The sequence below is a fragment of the Oncorhynchus keta genome, chromosome 18, assembly GCF_023373465.1.
Source record: "Oncorhynchus keta strain PuntledgeMale-10-30-2019 chromosome 18, Oket_V2, whole genome shotgun sequence".
NCBI lineage: Eukaryota > Metazoa > Chordata > Actinopteri > Salmoniformes > Salmonidae > Oncorhynchus > Oncorhynchus keta.
The window spans coordinates 29,810,874-29,827,015 of NC_068438.1; the positions used below are offsets into that span (position 1 = coordinate 29,810,874).

General features: G+C 43.2%; 1 protein-coding gene across 6 annotated transcripts in view; it reads left to right on the forward strand.

The window, feature by feature from the left end:
* The first annotated feature begins 393 nt into the window (after positions 1–393).
* Positions 394–16,142, forward strand: part of LOC118396879 (glycerophosphodiester phosphodiesterase domain-containing protein 5-like) — an 82,157-nt gene continuing 66,408 nt past the window's right edge. For 3 of the 6 annotated variants that reach the window (XR_008068163.1, XM_052467873.1, XM_052467874.1), the window contains exon 1: positions 394–802. The gene's annotated coding sequence lies outside the window, so the exon portion shown is untranslated. The remainder of the gene's footprint in view (positions 803–16,142) is intronic. The other 3 variants (XM_052467875.1, XM_052467876.1, XR_008068164.1) reach the window with 2 other exon arrangements.

Here is a 16,142-nt window from a genome sequence, read left to right on the forward strand (position 1 = left end):
ACGAATAGTGGGTCAATAAAATGCTATTCTCATGCTGAAGTTCATGGTCAGAATACACATAGCGAGAAAAGCACATAAAAAGGTAATTACTCTCCATTTAAACGCACTTAACTTGGGTCTGAATCGGGCCATGGATGTGTTTAACCCTTTTCTTTATTAAATGGATATTGAGTCAGTGATGATTTTGGCAATGCCCCACCAGAGCCACGATCAGAGACACTTTATATCAAATTGTACTGTATCTATGTTGTTGGTTATAGAGCTATATTTGATTAGTTTAACATTAACATAACCCCATCCATTGTTTTGTTTTTTTGCCTTTTGAAGCTTCCTACAATGGGAGATGTCGCGTGCCGGAAGAGGGGGGACGCTCTTTCACTGTAAATACCAGTTCTACAAGAGGGCAGGCGAGAAAGCTACAACTCCGCCCACTGGTAGTCATTCAATTGATTTACTCGCCCGGTGTTCATAGACGAGGCATGCGTTAAACTCAGAGGACTGACCCTGGAATATTTATTGAGATAATTATGTTAAACTGATACACACTTCAATGTAGCATAAACCCGCGAAGTGGAATTTAACAGAATAACTCTGGGTCGAATGTTTTTACCTTTGTTGTGGCAGGACACATTTCCTTTTGTCCTCGGTAGTATTTAACAACCTTTGGCGGTCACCCACCTCAACACGTTTGACACAGGCAGCAGTCCATTTGTTGAGTGGTGTGAGGGCAGTTGGTCGGAGGACTTCGTCAAATTTTCCTACAACTTCACTTGGGAGAAAAAGGCTGAAATAATTGATAGAGGTAAGACTTGTCATATCCAAACGGCGGGTAGCATTTGAATTACTAGCCTAGAGTATCTGAGCAGTTAAAGTAAGTGGTTGCCATGCCATGGTATGAAACACTTACTTTGTAAAGTAGTTTGTTGTTGAAAATTAACAAAACACGGTGGTTATTTACTTTGTGACAAAATAACCTACCTATTCGCCCATTCACTCAAATGTCCTTTTTATTTCTGTAATTCAGAAGTTTACATGCAGGGTATACTTATCATTAAATTAATTCACACCTTGTATAAACCCAATAGGCTACAAAGGACACGCCCGTGTATGGCGAGCCAGCCTATGGGTGGAAAACACTGACTGTATTAAGCTATGGATGTATTATGTATCTATGTATAGGCTACACACCACCGCAGACAACCAGCCTATACAGGCATTTTCATCTGCCCATTTTATAGTCAAATTGATCTGGCATCAATGGCAGCAACTTTCACTATTCTTGAACATGCAGGTTTCACTTCTAGATCTATGGATGTAATGAAGCAGCAATACAATATTGTCAGGTGGTGGCTTTTATCCTAACGCCTATTAGTTCGTTAGTGCGGCGCCCCACTTGTGATGGCAAAATCTATATATTATATCATTCATGGATTCTGTTTTAAATGCTTATACAAGTGTGGTAAATGTGTACATTTTCCTGTTTAAAAAATATATGATTCAAACAAGCTGTTCAGTTACTGCCCCTCAGTGACTGCCACCACCAGCAGCAGCAGTTCCGCCTCAACGGGCGCATCGGCTGTGCGTGCGAACATTGCTTGGATTGTTATGCCAGCTATTTGCTTTGAGGGGAACTGCTAGCATAAGTTATAACCGCACAAAATAAATGGACCGTCCTCCGTCGCTCAAATGGGCGTTTAGTCAGAACTTCTATGTCGGCTCTAGTCCTCATCAGGTTGTACTGTTGGTGACAGTGTTGTGTGGACTAAAACAGCATAAAACCGGGCGTATCACAAAGTATGATCAGATTAATTAGGTAGCTACAGTAATTTTGAGAAACATACATTTTTTTTATTTAAAGTTTTAGTTTAATCTACCTTTGATAAACAGCTAGCTAGTTGGTAGCTTGCGAGCTACCATGCAAATTTCGATTATTTCAAAACTAATATTTGACTAACTCGGAAATATTAAGTTATACCCCATTCCGTACAAACGAGGCTACAAAGAAAACAAATGGGACTGTGTTGACTTAAATCAGGGGTGTGAACTAGGTTTCTATTCAAGCATTGATCAACATGGTAATGGCTCTATAGTATTGGAGAAAAGTTGAAAAAAACGGACCCTCCGTTACTTCTTGACGTGTCATGTCATAATGTACAGTACGCGTAAAGCTACTATTTCTGTCTTTACAATCTCTCTCCACCAGGTGTAGCACTTTTAAAAACAAGAAACGGACAGTGACAGGGGTAAGGGGGGATACCTAGTCATTTTTTGCGTCATCATTGTGTAACAGTATAGACTTTACGTGCGAACCAGGGACGCTCTGCACACATCAACAGTCACCCTGGAAGCATCGTTACCCATCGCTCCACAAAATCCCCGGCCCTTGCAGAGCAAGGGGAACCACTACTTCAAGGTCTCAGCAAGTGATGTCACAGATTGAAGCGCGCACCACTGCTAACTAGCTAGCCATTTCACATCGGCTACACTTGCATGCGATCATCATTCTCAAAGCCGCTGTTTATTTCTAAGATCACTTTAGCACCGTCCTAAAAACCCGACTCGAATTCGACATAAACCTTCAAATAGGTATGTAATGACACATTATATAAACTCTTTATAGTGTTTTATTTACATGTTAGAGGCGATAAGGTGATAAGTTGGACAGTTTGAGTGAAAAAAAGCACATTTCCCACACGACATCTCTCCTTCTCACTATCACGCATTAGTTTCGATTCCCCACCCGCCATTTTTAAAAAGACCCGACAGGGCTCATTGCCTGCTTGAATTATGCAGAAATGGACAGTGTTTAGGTCATGTAATTGATTATGTTGGAAAGGGGAGAAATTGTGCTTTACAATGATATTGACATTACAGTTGATCTGGAAGTATTATGTTTTTGGGGCACTAAAATAAGGGCAATTGTAGGGACCAAGGCGATGGTACGAGTTTACGGCAGGGTAGCCTAGTGGTTAGAGCGTTGGACTAGTAACCCGGAAGGTTGTAAGTTCAAAACCCCGAGCTAACGTGGTACAAATCTGTCGTTCTGCCCCTAAACAGGCAGTTAACCCACTGTTCCTAGGCCGTCATTGAAAATAAGAATTTGTTCTTAACCGACTTGCCTAGTTAAATAAAGGTAAAATAAATAAATAAAATTACCCCCATTTAGATAATGTGTTTTCAGTTATTGTATTTTCATGCTTGTTGCGTTCTACCTGGTGCACCCGTTTGCTGGCTGCTCGTTCTAAATCTGTTCAAAACAGTGGCATATGCAGCAGTGAGCATTATGTTTTTGACAGGCAAAATTGAAATGGGTGTATTTATGCTGTTGTTCAAATGCACAGATCACTTTATGCATCTTCTCAAATAAACTTCCAGTAGTTTGAAAACTTGGCATAATATTTCTGTCATGACGCTTTGTTGACAACTCCAACCACATTGCACCCACGGTATTCAGCCAATCAGGGGCCACCACTAAGGTATGGAGAATTTCAAAATGTATAACAACAAACTGCAGAGTTCACCAACCACACATCTATGGCTATAAAACTGTCTGTGTGAGCTTTTGAAGCTATGCGATATATACTCTGTCAAGAATGTTATCAGTGTTGACTGACAGTGAGTCTTCATATTTGTTGTGTGAAGCAATTAATTTTATTTTGACGCACACAACTCAGGTAGGTGTTTGATGGCAATTTCTCCACTGCAGATGAAAACAGACCAGATGTCTAAAGTTATTGGCGGGTCTCAAAACTTAACAAAACATTTATTATAGATATTGGTGTTTAAATGCTGAAATCTTTCATTTTTGATGCTTAACTCAGCGTTATTGCAGCAGTCTGGTTAGAACAGACATGCTGTAGGAGATTGGACTAGAACATTCCATGGAATGCAACGGTGTCCTCAACACTTATTGATATTATGTGTTCCATACACACACACCAGACACACTGATAGGGGTGCCCAAAGCCCACTCCTTCACTGGAGTTTGAGTCAGTTTGAGTTTCACAGTAATTGATTCTGAAGAAGAGTATCAGTCTCACTATCCGTTGTTTTATTTATAAATATCATAATACAAATGTTAAGATGACATGAAATGTTATGATGGACTAATACGTGGAGCCTTTTCTCAGACTATAGGTTTTTCTGTATTTTGAGCAGTGTTCATTGCACTTGTGCGGTTCTCAACATTTATCTTTATCTAAGAATATCATGCAGCCCATCTCGTTTTCATAATTGCTTTTGGGGGCGCAAACTGCCGGAGGAATGTTCATCCCATAAATGGTGCCATCGTTCGTTTTTTAAATTTTTTATAGCCATTGTGTGTTCTTTGAGAAAGACAACAGTCAAGATCTTCTGTTAGTCTTACATCTATAATAAAAGCTTCTATCACTAAGACAACTGTGTTTCCCTCAATTTAGCAGGCGAGATGAAATGGCAGTGTGGTATTATCCTAATTAACATGTGGGAGCGGAAGACGGTGAGAGCCTGTTATTACAGCCTGTCCTGTGGGAGGTAAGCCCTCCATCACCCACCCTCTCGCCAACCCCCTATCTGTAGTTTAGACACACCCTCTTTTGACCCCCCCATGTATCCTGGTGTGATGAGTAGGCCTAATGTAAGAACGGAGTCACAGCTTGCCAAACCACACCCATTTAGAAAATATAAAGGCAACCATTTCAAAGATTCTATGCAGTTACAGTTCATAGAAGGAAATCTGTCAATTTTAAATGAATTTTTTAGGCCCTAATATATATATATAGATTTGATTTCACATGACTGGGCAGGGGCTCAGCCATAGGTGGGACTGGGAAGGGATAGGCCCAGCCAATCGGAATGATTTTTTCCCCCCACAGAAGGGCTTTATTACCGACAAATATTCCTCAGTTTCATCAGCTGTCCGTCCGGGTGGCTGGTCTCAGACGATTGAGCAGGTGAAGAAACTGGAAGTGGAGGTCCTGGACTGGCGTTGTTACACGTGGTCTGCGGTTGTGAGGCCAGTTGGACGTACTGTCAAATTTAGTTGGAGTTGACTTATGATAGAGAAATTAACATTAAATTCACTAGCAACAGCTCTCGTAGACATTCCTGCATTAGGCATGCCAATTGCACTCCCCTCAACTTGATAAATCTGTGGCGTTGTGTGCCAAAACTGCACATTTTATAGTGGCCTTTTGTCCCTAGCACAAGGTGCACCTCTAATGATCAAGCTGTTTAATCATCTTTGTGATATGCCACACCTGTCAGGTGGATGGATTATCTTGGTAAAGGAGAAATGCTCACTAACAGGGAAGTAATCACATGTATGTGTAACACTTGAGAAAAATACACTTTTTTGTGTGTATGGAACATTTCTGGGATCTTTTATTTCGGCTAATGAAACATGACCAACACTTTACGTGGTTTATATTTTCATTGTGTGTGTGCGTGCGCACTACTGTTCAAAAGTTTGGGGTCACTTAGAAATGTCCTTGTTTTTAAAAGAAAATCATTTTTTTTTAATGGAATATCTACGTAGGCGTACAGAGGCGTATTATCAGCAACCATCACGCCTGTTCCAATGGCACTGTGTTAGCTAATCCAAGTTTGTTATTTTAAAAGGCGACTCTGGGATGCTGGCCTTCTAGGCAGAGTTACAAAGAAAAAGCCATATCTCAGGCTGACCAATAAAAAGAAAATATTAAGATGGGCAAAAGAACACACACTGGACAGAGGAACTCTGCCTAGAAGGCCAGCATCCTGAAGTCGCCTCTTCACTGTTGACGTTGAGACTGGTGTTTTGCGGGTACTATTTAATGAAGCTGCCAGTTGAGGACTTGCGAGGTGTCTGTTTCTCAAACTAGACACACTAATGTATTTGTTCTCTTGCTCAGTTGTGCACCGGGGCCTCCCACTCCTCTTTCTATTCTGGTTAGAGCCAGTTTGCGCTGTTCTGTGAAGGGAGTAGTACACAGTGTTGTACGAGATCTTCAGTTTCTTGGCAATTTCTCGCATGGAATAGCCTTCATTTCTCAGAACAAGAATAGACTAACGAGTTTCAGAAGAAAGTTCTTTGTTTCTGGCCATTTTGAGCCTGTAATCGAACCCACATGCTGATGATCCAGATACTCAACTCGTCTAAAGAAGGCCAGTTTTATTGCTTCTTTAATAAGAACAACAGTTTTCATCTGTGCTAACATAATTGCAAAAGGGTTTTATAGTGCTCAATTAGCCTTTTTAAAGTTATAAACTTGGAGTAACTAACTCAATGTGCCATCGGAATGGTATTCCATTAAAATCAGCCGTTTCCAGCTACAATAGACATTTACAACATTAACAATATCTACACTGTATTTCTGCTCAATTTGATGTTATTTCAATTGACAAATGTACTTTTCTAAGTGACCAAACCTTGAACGGTAGTGTGAGTACACCTGCACGCATGAAAGTATTTAGACCCCTTTTCTACATTTTGTTACATTTACAGCCAAATTCTAAAATGTAAGGCTTCCTTCGTTTGTGTGTTTCTTCAAAATGGTCAGAATTAATCTAAGATAAAATTAATGACAGATTTCTTGTTTTTTTTTGCCGAGGAGATATTAGTTGCACAATTTTACATCTAAGATGTTTGGTGCAGTATTTCTCAATGAAAGAATTTGTAAGAACTAGACGTTTCTCGTTGAATGACAAATACTTTTTTGAAGAACCGCCTACTCTTGACCAATCACCGAGGAAGGGGCATACACTTCGGCTTGCCTCAAAAAATCTGTGCCTGAACAGACAACTCTTCACTGAAGTCAAAACAAACAAACAATGTCACAAAATGTTGTCATAATATATGCGGGAACTCTTTCAAACTGTTTCGGCTGGGAAGCAAGCGGATGCCTTAAGACAGGCTGTTTGTCTTAGAGCAAAAACCAAAGATAGAAGTCCTATATGATTGAAAGTACTACACATAAGGTGAGGAATTCAAATTAGCTGTCATTGAATTTCCAGTCCATTTTCAATTAGGCTACACACAGTGCCTTCGGAAAGTATTCAGACCCTTGGACTTTTTCCACATTTTGTTTTTACATTGCAATATTGTCAATACGATTTGTCAAATAATATCCTGATATGTTTCTATATAGATTTTTTTTCCCATCACTAATCGACATGTTTTCTTAGTCTCTATAGCCGGATGAGAATATTAGCTAGACTCAAAGCAAGAGGCACCCAATTATGTAATTTTTCTACCCCCAAGGTGAAAGGCAACACTAGTTCAACAGAATATCAAGGATAATTGTTTTTATTTCACCCTGAGAAGTAGGAGTGTGGTAAAATTCCCACCATATGGTAAGTCTGAGCCAAGTGTGTTCCTTGTCTTTGCAGATGCAAATGTTTATCCTGTAAAACAAGGATGAAATGAAACTTCCAATGAATTGAACAGTCAGTAGTGCCCCATCTTTTTCTGCATGGGACCAGTGGAAAGGGGGAAGAGTGAGATGAACAAGGACTGCATCACAGACTGGGCTTGTCTGTCTGTCTGTCCCTGACTGTCTTCCTCAACTCTGAGGAGAAAGTCACCTGATGAGGACATAGCTCTGTGTGATGCCAAAAACAGACAGATGGCTACCGTACAGACCAACCATCTATCACCCAGGCATACAGATACTGCCTGCGTCCTACATTCAGTACAGTAAAACACGGCTGTACTGTAGAGCACGCAATGAGTTAATGAGAACCGTAAAACACCAACGGCGAATGGCTTTCATTCATTCACACAACAATAGTTCCCCTGGTGCCTGCATGCCACGGAGGCCTTTGTCAGCAGTTTCCTTTCTAGGCCATAGTATCAGCACCTATGACTAGGCGCGAACACCAGCATTACTTTCTCTGGCCTAGCTCGACCTGGGAGGGAGAGCTGAGCCATTGTTTTAATACTGAGCAGGCAGTACCAGCAGGAGACACTGGGATCATTGTGTGAGGCAGACAGGACAAGGTTTGAGGAAGCACCCCATGTGGGGGGGGGTGGTATGCAACTTGAGACTGGCCGGTCAAAGCACTGTTTGTTCAGACTGAGTGCCTGGTTCTGTTGCTCCTTCATCTGAGATGAATGAACTAGAGGCAGTAAAAACTGGAAGATTTTAAGGGGTTCTTTTTCATGTGGAGGTATAACCCAGTCACTGAGATACTACATCTCTACAGTCTTTGACAGGGGTTCTCTGCTGGCATAACCAAGGGCCTGCGTTGCCCCACGGACCTCCCGGTCGCGGCCGGTTGCAACAGAGCCTGGGCGCGAACCCAGGGTCTCTGGTGGCACAGCTGGCACAATTGGCCTAGCGTCGTCCGGGTTAGGGAGGGCTTGGTCAGTAGGGATATCCTTGTCTCATCGCGCACCAGCGACTCCTGTGGCGGGCCGGGCGCAGTGCACGCTAACCAAGGTTGACGGGTGCACAGTGTTTCCTCCTCCGACACATTGGTTCAGTGGGCTTCCGTAACCCTTAACGCGCCCTTAACCACTGCGCCACCCGGGAGGCCCCACCATAGCATCATTTAATGATCTCTTTCCATTCCACTATCTATGTCCTGCGTATCCGAAAACAAGTATAATTTCGGATTCAATTTCAAACCTAAAACTTCATGGTGCATAACACGTATTTTTACGTGTTATTAAGTCTCCTTTATCCATGTAGCCTAATCCTCCTCCGTATCTAAAAGAGTTCTAAAAACCAACCACGGTGAACATCCCCTCACACAAACTGCTGCTACTGTAGCAATATGATTTCAAATATTTCATAGCTTCTTGAGACTGCAAAAAATATATAAATACAAGCCTTGTTATGAAGCTTAGGTGGAGAGGGATCCCCAGATGGCCTGCACCTGCTGTCAGTTTTGGTATAGTAGAGAAGCAGCCACAGGCAGATGCCAGCCTGCCCACAGGCCAGCAGGACGGTGTTTGAACACACCAGACTGACTTCTGTTCTGCATGGAATTTGCCAGCCAGCAGCGCATGTTACATCATGTCTGGTTGATGGTGAGGAAGGCTGCAGGTCTCATATAAGCCTGCAGGCAGAAACAGCCTAGAAAATACCTGAGGGTAACGATCATTAAAGGAAAGGTTCACCCATTTGGAATGTTATATTGTTTTTGTGCATCTCTAAGTGATCTTCTGTCATTTCATGTTTTCATGTGTATGTGAGTTATTGGCATTCAAGCAGGCAGAAATGTGTCCGGTATGACGTAGGACTGCGGAAATGTCTTACATGTCAGATTTCAATACTGTCCATTGTCATAATTTGGGAGGATGTCTTCTCTTGAATGGGAAATATGTAATTTAACGGGTCAAGCACATTCTTCCTATTTGTCTGCCCCTTTAATCCAGGGTGCATTGCATGGTGCCGTTGCCAGAGATATTATAGGAAGGACATAGGAATCCAATGAAGGAATGTAATAATGCCCCACCCAGCAGACTGGTCGACAATCTCATTCATGTTATCAAGCTGCGTCACGCGGTTGCGAAGCTCATCGTCACGCAATCCCTTCTCAAACGGTATATGTTGAGAAACGTGCCTATTTTCCTCAAGTACAGTCGTGGCCAAAAGTTGAGAACGACAAAAATATAAATTTTCACAAAGTTTGCTGCTTCAGTGACTTTAAATATTTTTGTCAGATGTTACTATGGAAAGAGTCAATGGGGCGGCAGGGTAGCCTAGTGGTTAGTGTTGGACTAGTAACAGGAAGTTTGCGAGTTCAAACCCCCGAGCTGACAAGGTACAAATCTGTCGTTCTGCCCCTGAACAGGCAGTTAACCCACTGTTCCTAGGCCACCATAGAAAATAAGAATGTGTTCTTAACTGACTTGCCTAGTTAAATAATAAATAATATGAATAAATTAAATATAATTACAAGCAGTTCATAAGTGTCAAAGGCTTTTATTGACAATTACATGAAGTTGATGCAAAGAGTCAATATTTGCAGTGTTGACCCTTTTCAAGACCTCTGCAATCTGCCCTGGCATGCTGTCAATTAACTTCTGGGCCACATCCTGGCTGATGGCAGCCCATTCTTGCATAATCGATGCTTGGAGTCTGTCAGAATTTGTGGATTTGTGTTTGTCCACCTACCTCTTGAGGATTGACCACAAGTTCTCAATGGGATTCAGGTCTGGGGAGTTTCCTGGCCATGGACCCAAAATATTGAATTTTTGTTCCCCGAGCCACTTAGTTATCACTTTTGCCTTATGGCAAGGTGCTCCATCATGCTGGAAAAGGCATTGTTCGTCACCAAACTGTTCCTGGATGGTTGGGAGAAGTTGCTCTCGGAGAATGCGTTGGTACGATTCTTTATTCATGGCTTTACTATTGGCATGACACAGGACTGATGATAGCGCTCACCTTGTCTTTATTTTACCAGGTAAGTTGACTGAACACGTTCTCATTTGCAGCAACGACCTCGGGAATAGTTATAGGGGAGAGGGGGATGAATTAGCCAATTGTAAACTGGGGATTATTAGGTGATCATGATGGTTTGAGGGCCAGATTGGGAATTTAGCCAGGACACCGGGGTTAACACCCCTACTCTTAAGTGCCATGGGATCTTTAATGACCTCAGAGTCAGGACACCTGTTTAATGTCCCATCCGAAAGACTGCACCCTACACAGGGCAGTGTCCCCAATCACTGCCCTGGGGCATTGGGATATTTTTTTAGACCAGAGGGAAGAGTGCCTCCTACCGGCCTTCTAACACCACTTCCAGCAGAACCAACCCTGCTTAGCTTCAGAAGCAAGCCAGCAGTGGTATGCAGGGTGGTATGCTGCTGGCATGTGGACTTGTCTTCTCCGGACAAGCTTTTTTCCGGATGACCCAAACAATCGGAAAGGGGATTCATCAGAGAAAATGACTTTACCCCAGTCCTCAGCAGTCCAATCCCTGTACCTTTTGCAGAATATCAGTCTTCTCCCTGATGTTTTTCCTGGAGAGAAGTGGCTTCTTTGCTACCCTTCTTGACACCAGGCCATCCTCTAAAAGTCTTTGCCTCACTGTGCGTGCAGATGCACTCATACCTACCTGCCTGCTGCCATTCATGAGCAAGCTCTGTACTGGTGGTGCCCGATCCCGCAGCTGAATCAACTTTAGGAGACAGTCCTGGCGCTTACTGGACTTTCTTGGGTGCCCTGAAGCCACCTTCACAACAATTGAACCGCCCTCCTTGAGTACTTGATCCGAAAAATGGTTGCTTTAGATGCCATCTTACAAGCAGCAATATCCTTGCCTGTGAAGCCCTTTTTGTGCAAAGCATTGATGACGGCACGTGTTTCCTTGCAGATAACTATGATTAATATAGGAAGAACAATGATTCCAAGCACCACCCTCCTTTTGAGGCTTCCAGTCTGTTATTCGAGCTCAATCAGCATGACCGAGTGATCTCCAGCCTAGTCCTCGTCAACACTTACACCTGTGTTAACGAGAGAATCACTGACATGATGTCAGCTGGTCCTTTTGTGGCAAGGCTGAAATGCAGTGGAAATGTTTTTTTTGGGGGGGTATTCAGTTCATTTGCATGGCAAAGAGGGACTTTGCAATTCATCTGATCACTTTTCATAACATTCTGGAGAAAATGCAAATTGCTATCAAACAAACTGAGGCAGCAGACTTTGAAAATTAATATTTGTCATTCTTATGGCCACGACTGTACTCCAGAAAGTTATGAAGAATTATCAGATGAATTGCAAACTCCCTCTTTGCCATGCAAATGAACTGAACCCCCCAAACATTTCCACTGCCTGCTAATTGTCTGAATCGCCGTGTCCCCAGCCAGCGCAAACACTCACTGGACCCATTTGATCACTTGGTTACGCATGCCTCTCTCTAATATCAATATTCCTCCATTACCAACCATGTTGTTCCACCTCCTACATATGCGATGACATCACCTGGTTTAAAACATCTCTAGAGACTATATCTCTGTCATCATTACTCAATGCCTAGGTTTACCTCCATGTACTCACATCCTACCTTACCTTTATCTGCACACTATGCCTTGAATCTATGCTATCGTGCCCAGAAACCTGCTCCTTTTACTCTTTGTTTTGAATGTGCTAGACGGCCAGTTCGTATAGCCTTTATCCGTACCCTTATCCTACTTCTCCTCTGTCCATCTGGTGATGTAGAGGTTTATCCAGGTCCTGCAGTGCCTAGCTCCACTCCCACTCCCCAGGTGCTCTCATTTGTTGACTTCTGTAACTGTAAAAGCCTTGGTTTCATGCATATTAACTTTAGAAGCTTTCTCCCAAAGTTTTTTTACTCACTTCTTTAGCACACTCTGCCAACCTGGATTTCTTAGCCGTGTCTGAATCCTGGCTTAGGAAAACCACCAAAAACCCTGAAATCTCCACCCCTAAATACATTTTCCACCAAGCTAGAACTGCCAAAGGGGGCGGTGTTGCAATCTACTGCAAAGAGAGCCTGCAGAGTTCTGTATTACCATCCAGGTCTGTACCCAAACAATTCGAGCTTCTACTTCTAAAAATTCACCTTTCCAGAAACAAGTCTCTCTCACCGTTGCTGCTTGCTATAGACCACCCTCTGCCCCCAGCTGTGCCCTGGACACCATATGTGAATTGATTGCCCCCCATTTATCTTCTGAGCTCGTGCTACTAGGTGGCCTAAACTGGGACATGCTTAACACCCCGGCCATCCTACAATCTAATCTAGATGCCCTCAATCTCACACAAATTATCAATGAACCTACCAGGTACAACCCCAAATCTGTGAACACGAGCACCCTCATAGATATCTTCATAACCAACTCGCCCTCCAAATACACCTCTGCTGTTTTCAATCAAGACCTCAGCGATCACTGCCTTATTGCCTGCATCCGTAATGGGTCGGCAATCAAACGACCACCCCTCATCACTGTCAAATGCTCCCTAAAACACTTCTGCGAGCAGGCCTTTCTTATTGACCGAGCCGGGGTATCCTGGAATGACATTGACCTCACCCCGTCAGTAGAGGATGCCTGGTTATTCTTTAAAAGTGCCTTCCTCACCATCTTAAATAAGCATGCTCCATTAAAAAAAATGTAGAACCAGGAATTTATATAGTCCTTGGTTCACTCCAGACCTGTCTGCCCTTGTCCAGCACAAAAACATCCTGTGGTGTTCTGCATTAGCATTGAATAGCCCCCGTGATATGGAACTTTTCAGGGAAGTTAGGAACAAATATACAGACAGTTAGGAACGCTAAGGCTAGCTTTTTCAAACAGAAATTTGCATCCTGTAGTACAAACTCAAAAAGCTTCTGGGACACTAAAGTCCATGGAGAATAAGAGCACCTCCCAGCTGCCCACTGCTCTGAGGCTAATCCACTATAATTGAGAATTTCAATAAGCATTTCTCTATGGCTGTCATGCTTTCCACCTGGCTACCCCTACCCCGGTCAACGGCCCGGCACCCTCCACAGCATCCCGCCCAAGCCCCCACCGTTTCTCCTTTATCCAAATCCAGATAGCTGATGTTCTGAAAGAGCTGCAAAATCTGGACCCCAACAAATCAGGCGGGCTAGACAATCTGGAACCTCTTTCTAAAATGATCTGCTGAAATTATTGCAACACCTTGTACTAGCCTAATCAACCTCTTTCGTATCGTCTGAGATTCCCATAGATTGGAAAGCTGCCACGGTCATCCCCCTCTTCAAAGGTGCAGACACTAGGCCCAAACTGCTACAGACCTACGGTGGAGCAAAAAACTATTTAGTCAGCCACCAATTGTGCAAGTTCTCCCACTTAAAAATATGAGAGGCCTGTATTTTTCATCATAGGTACACTTTAACTATGACAGACAAAATGAGAAGAAAAAAAATCCAGAAAATCACATTGTAGGACTTTTTATGAATTTATTTGCAAAATAAGTATTTGGTCAATAACAAAAGTTTATATACTTTGTTATATACCCTTTGTTGGCAATGACAGAGGTCAAACGTTTTCTGTAAGTCTTCACAAGGTTTTCACACACTGTTGCTGGTATTTTGGCCCATTTCCTCCATGAAGATCTCCTCTAGAGCAGTGATGTTTTGGGGCTGTTGCTGGGCAACACGGACTTTCAACTCCCTCCAAAGATTTTCTATGGGGTTGAGAACTGGAGACTGGCTAGGCCACTCCAGGACCTTGAAATGCTTCTTACGAAGGCGCTCCTTCGTTGCCCGGGCGGTGTGTTTGGGATCTAAGGTCTTCGAAAGCCACGTTAACGAACAGATTACCGACCATTTCGAATCCCACCGTACCTTCTCTGCTATGCAATCTGGTTTCAGAGCTGGTCCTGGTTCACCTCAGCCATGCTCAAGGTTCTAATAAACGATATCATAACCGCCATCGATAAGAGACATTACTGCGCAGCCATATTCATCAACTGGCCAAGGTTTTCGACTCTGTCAATCACCACATTCTTATTGGCAGACTCAACAGCCTTGGTTTCTCAAATGATTGCCTCGCCTGGTTTACCAACGACTTCTCTGATCGAGTTCAGTGTGTCAAATCAGAGGGTCTGTTGTCTGGACCTCTGGCAACCTACATCGGGGTGCCACAGTGTTCAATTCTCGGTCCTACTCTTCTCTGATGTCACTCTTGCTGCTGGTGAGTCTCTGATCCACCTCTACGCAGACGACACCTTTCTGTATACTTCTGGCCCCTCTTTGGACACTGTTAACTAACCTCCAGACGAGCTTCAATGCCATACAACTCTCCTTCCATAGCCTACAACTGCTCTTAAATGCAAGTAAAACTAAATGCATGCTCTTCAACCGATCACTGCACCCGCACTTGCCCGCCCGTCCAGCATCACTACTCTGGACGGCTCTGACTTAGAATATGTGGACAACTACAAATACCTAGGTGTCTGGTTAGACTGTAAACTCTCCTTCCAGACTCACATTAAGCATCTCCAATCCAAAATGAATTCTAGAATCGGCTTCCTATATCGCAACAAAGCATCCTTCACTCATGCTGCCAAACATACCCTCGTAAAACTGACCATCCTACCGATTCTCGACTTCGGCGATGTCATCTATAAAATAGCCTCCAACACTCTACTTAGAGTAGACTCCAGCACTCTACTTTAGAACTTGTTCTCAACTAGCCTACCTGGTTAAATAAAGGTGAAATAAAAATATATATTTCCACTTTTGGTTAATGGCAACCAACCCTAGCTGTTGTCTTTAGCTGATGAGTGGGGTGATAATCAAACATTCCACCGTGTTCCCTAGCACCATCCTGTTGGTTAGCGCTGCTCTTCTCCACTATCTCTGTGGTAGCCTTAATCGCAGGCTTTCACTTCTCAGGGAGACGAGGTGTCTGCAAACACGTTGTGCCCACATGATAACCGAGAGGCTGCTGGGAGGGATGGGCTCACTGTTACTGAGACTGCATGACTCATTGAAACGCACCACCACTTTACAGGCTGAAAGTGCGCTACTGCTGATTTAATGCCCGTCTGATTTAATTGGCTGTTTGATCAAGGAGAACTAAACTGTGTTTGAAACCTAGCAGTGTGTGATTATTCTTTGCCTTGTGTATCCATGCAATATCTTCTTTGCATGTTTTTTTTTGTCTCCATCTGATCTCCACTCTAGTGTGTGTATTTTAGAATTTTCGTCTTCATATGTTATCCTTGAAAATATGGAAGGTAATTCTGGATTACAGCATATCCGCCTTGCCTGCCTGCCTGCCTGTGTATGCCCACAGCAATATGAGGACACCTGTTGTAACGGATTGTTTGGTGCCCCAGCAGGTGATGTCTCCCCAAGGAGAAGGCTATATTTACCTATGTCTGATCTGAGCTCCATCAATCACCTTCTGGACTCCAATTGCACCCTGGATGCAGTATAACCCAGCATTACCAACTGGCTGACTTGGCTCTTCTCTTCCTGCCTGTGTCAGATCACACCTCTCCTTGGCCCATGAGAGGAGACCGGGCCTGATCCCTTCCTCTGAAATTTATCCTTTTCTCTGATAAAAATTGAGAGGACGATCTCTTTATGGCATTTGACCCAATTCTACTGTACCTCTCCTGTCCTGGCATACTTTTGGTGCTCTAACATGATCCCAATGCTGACCTTTCCTGGCAGACTTCCAGCGTGCCATCATGCTCCCAATGAGCTGGGTGACGGCTGTTCCTTTATTCATTCATTGC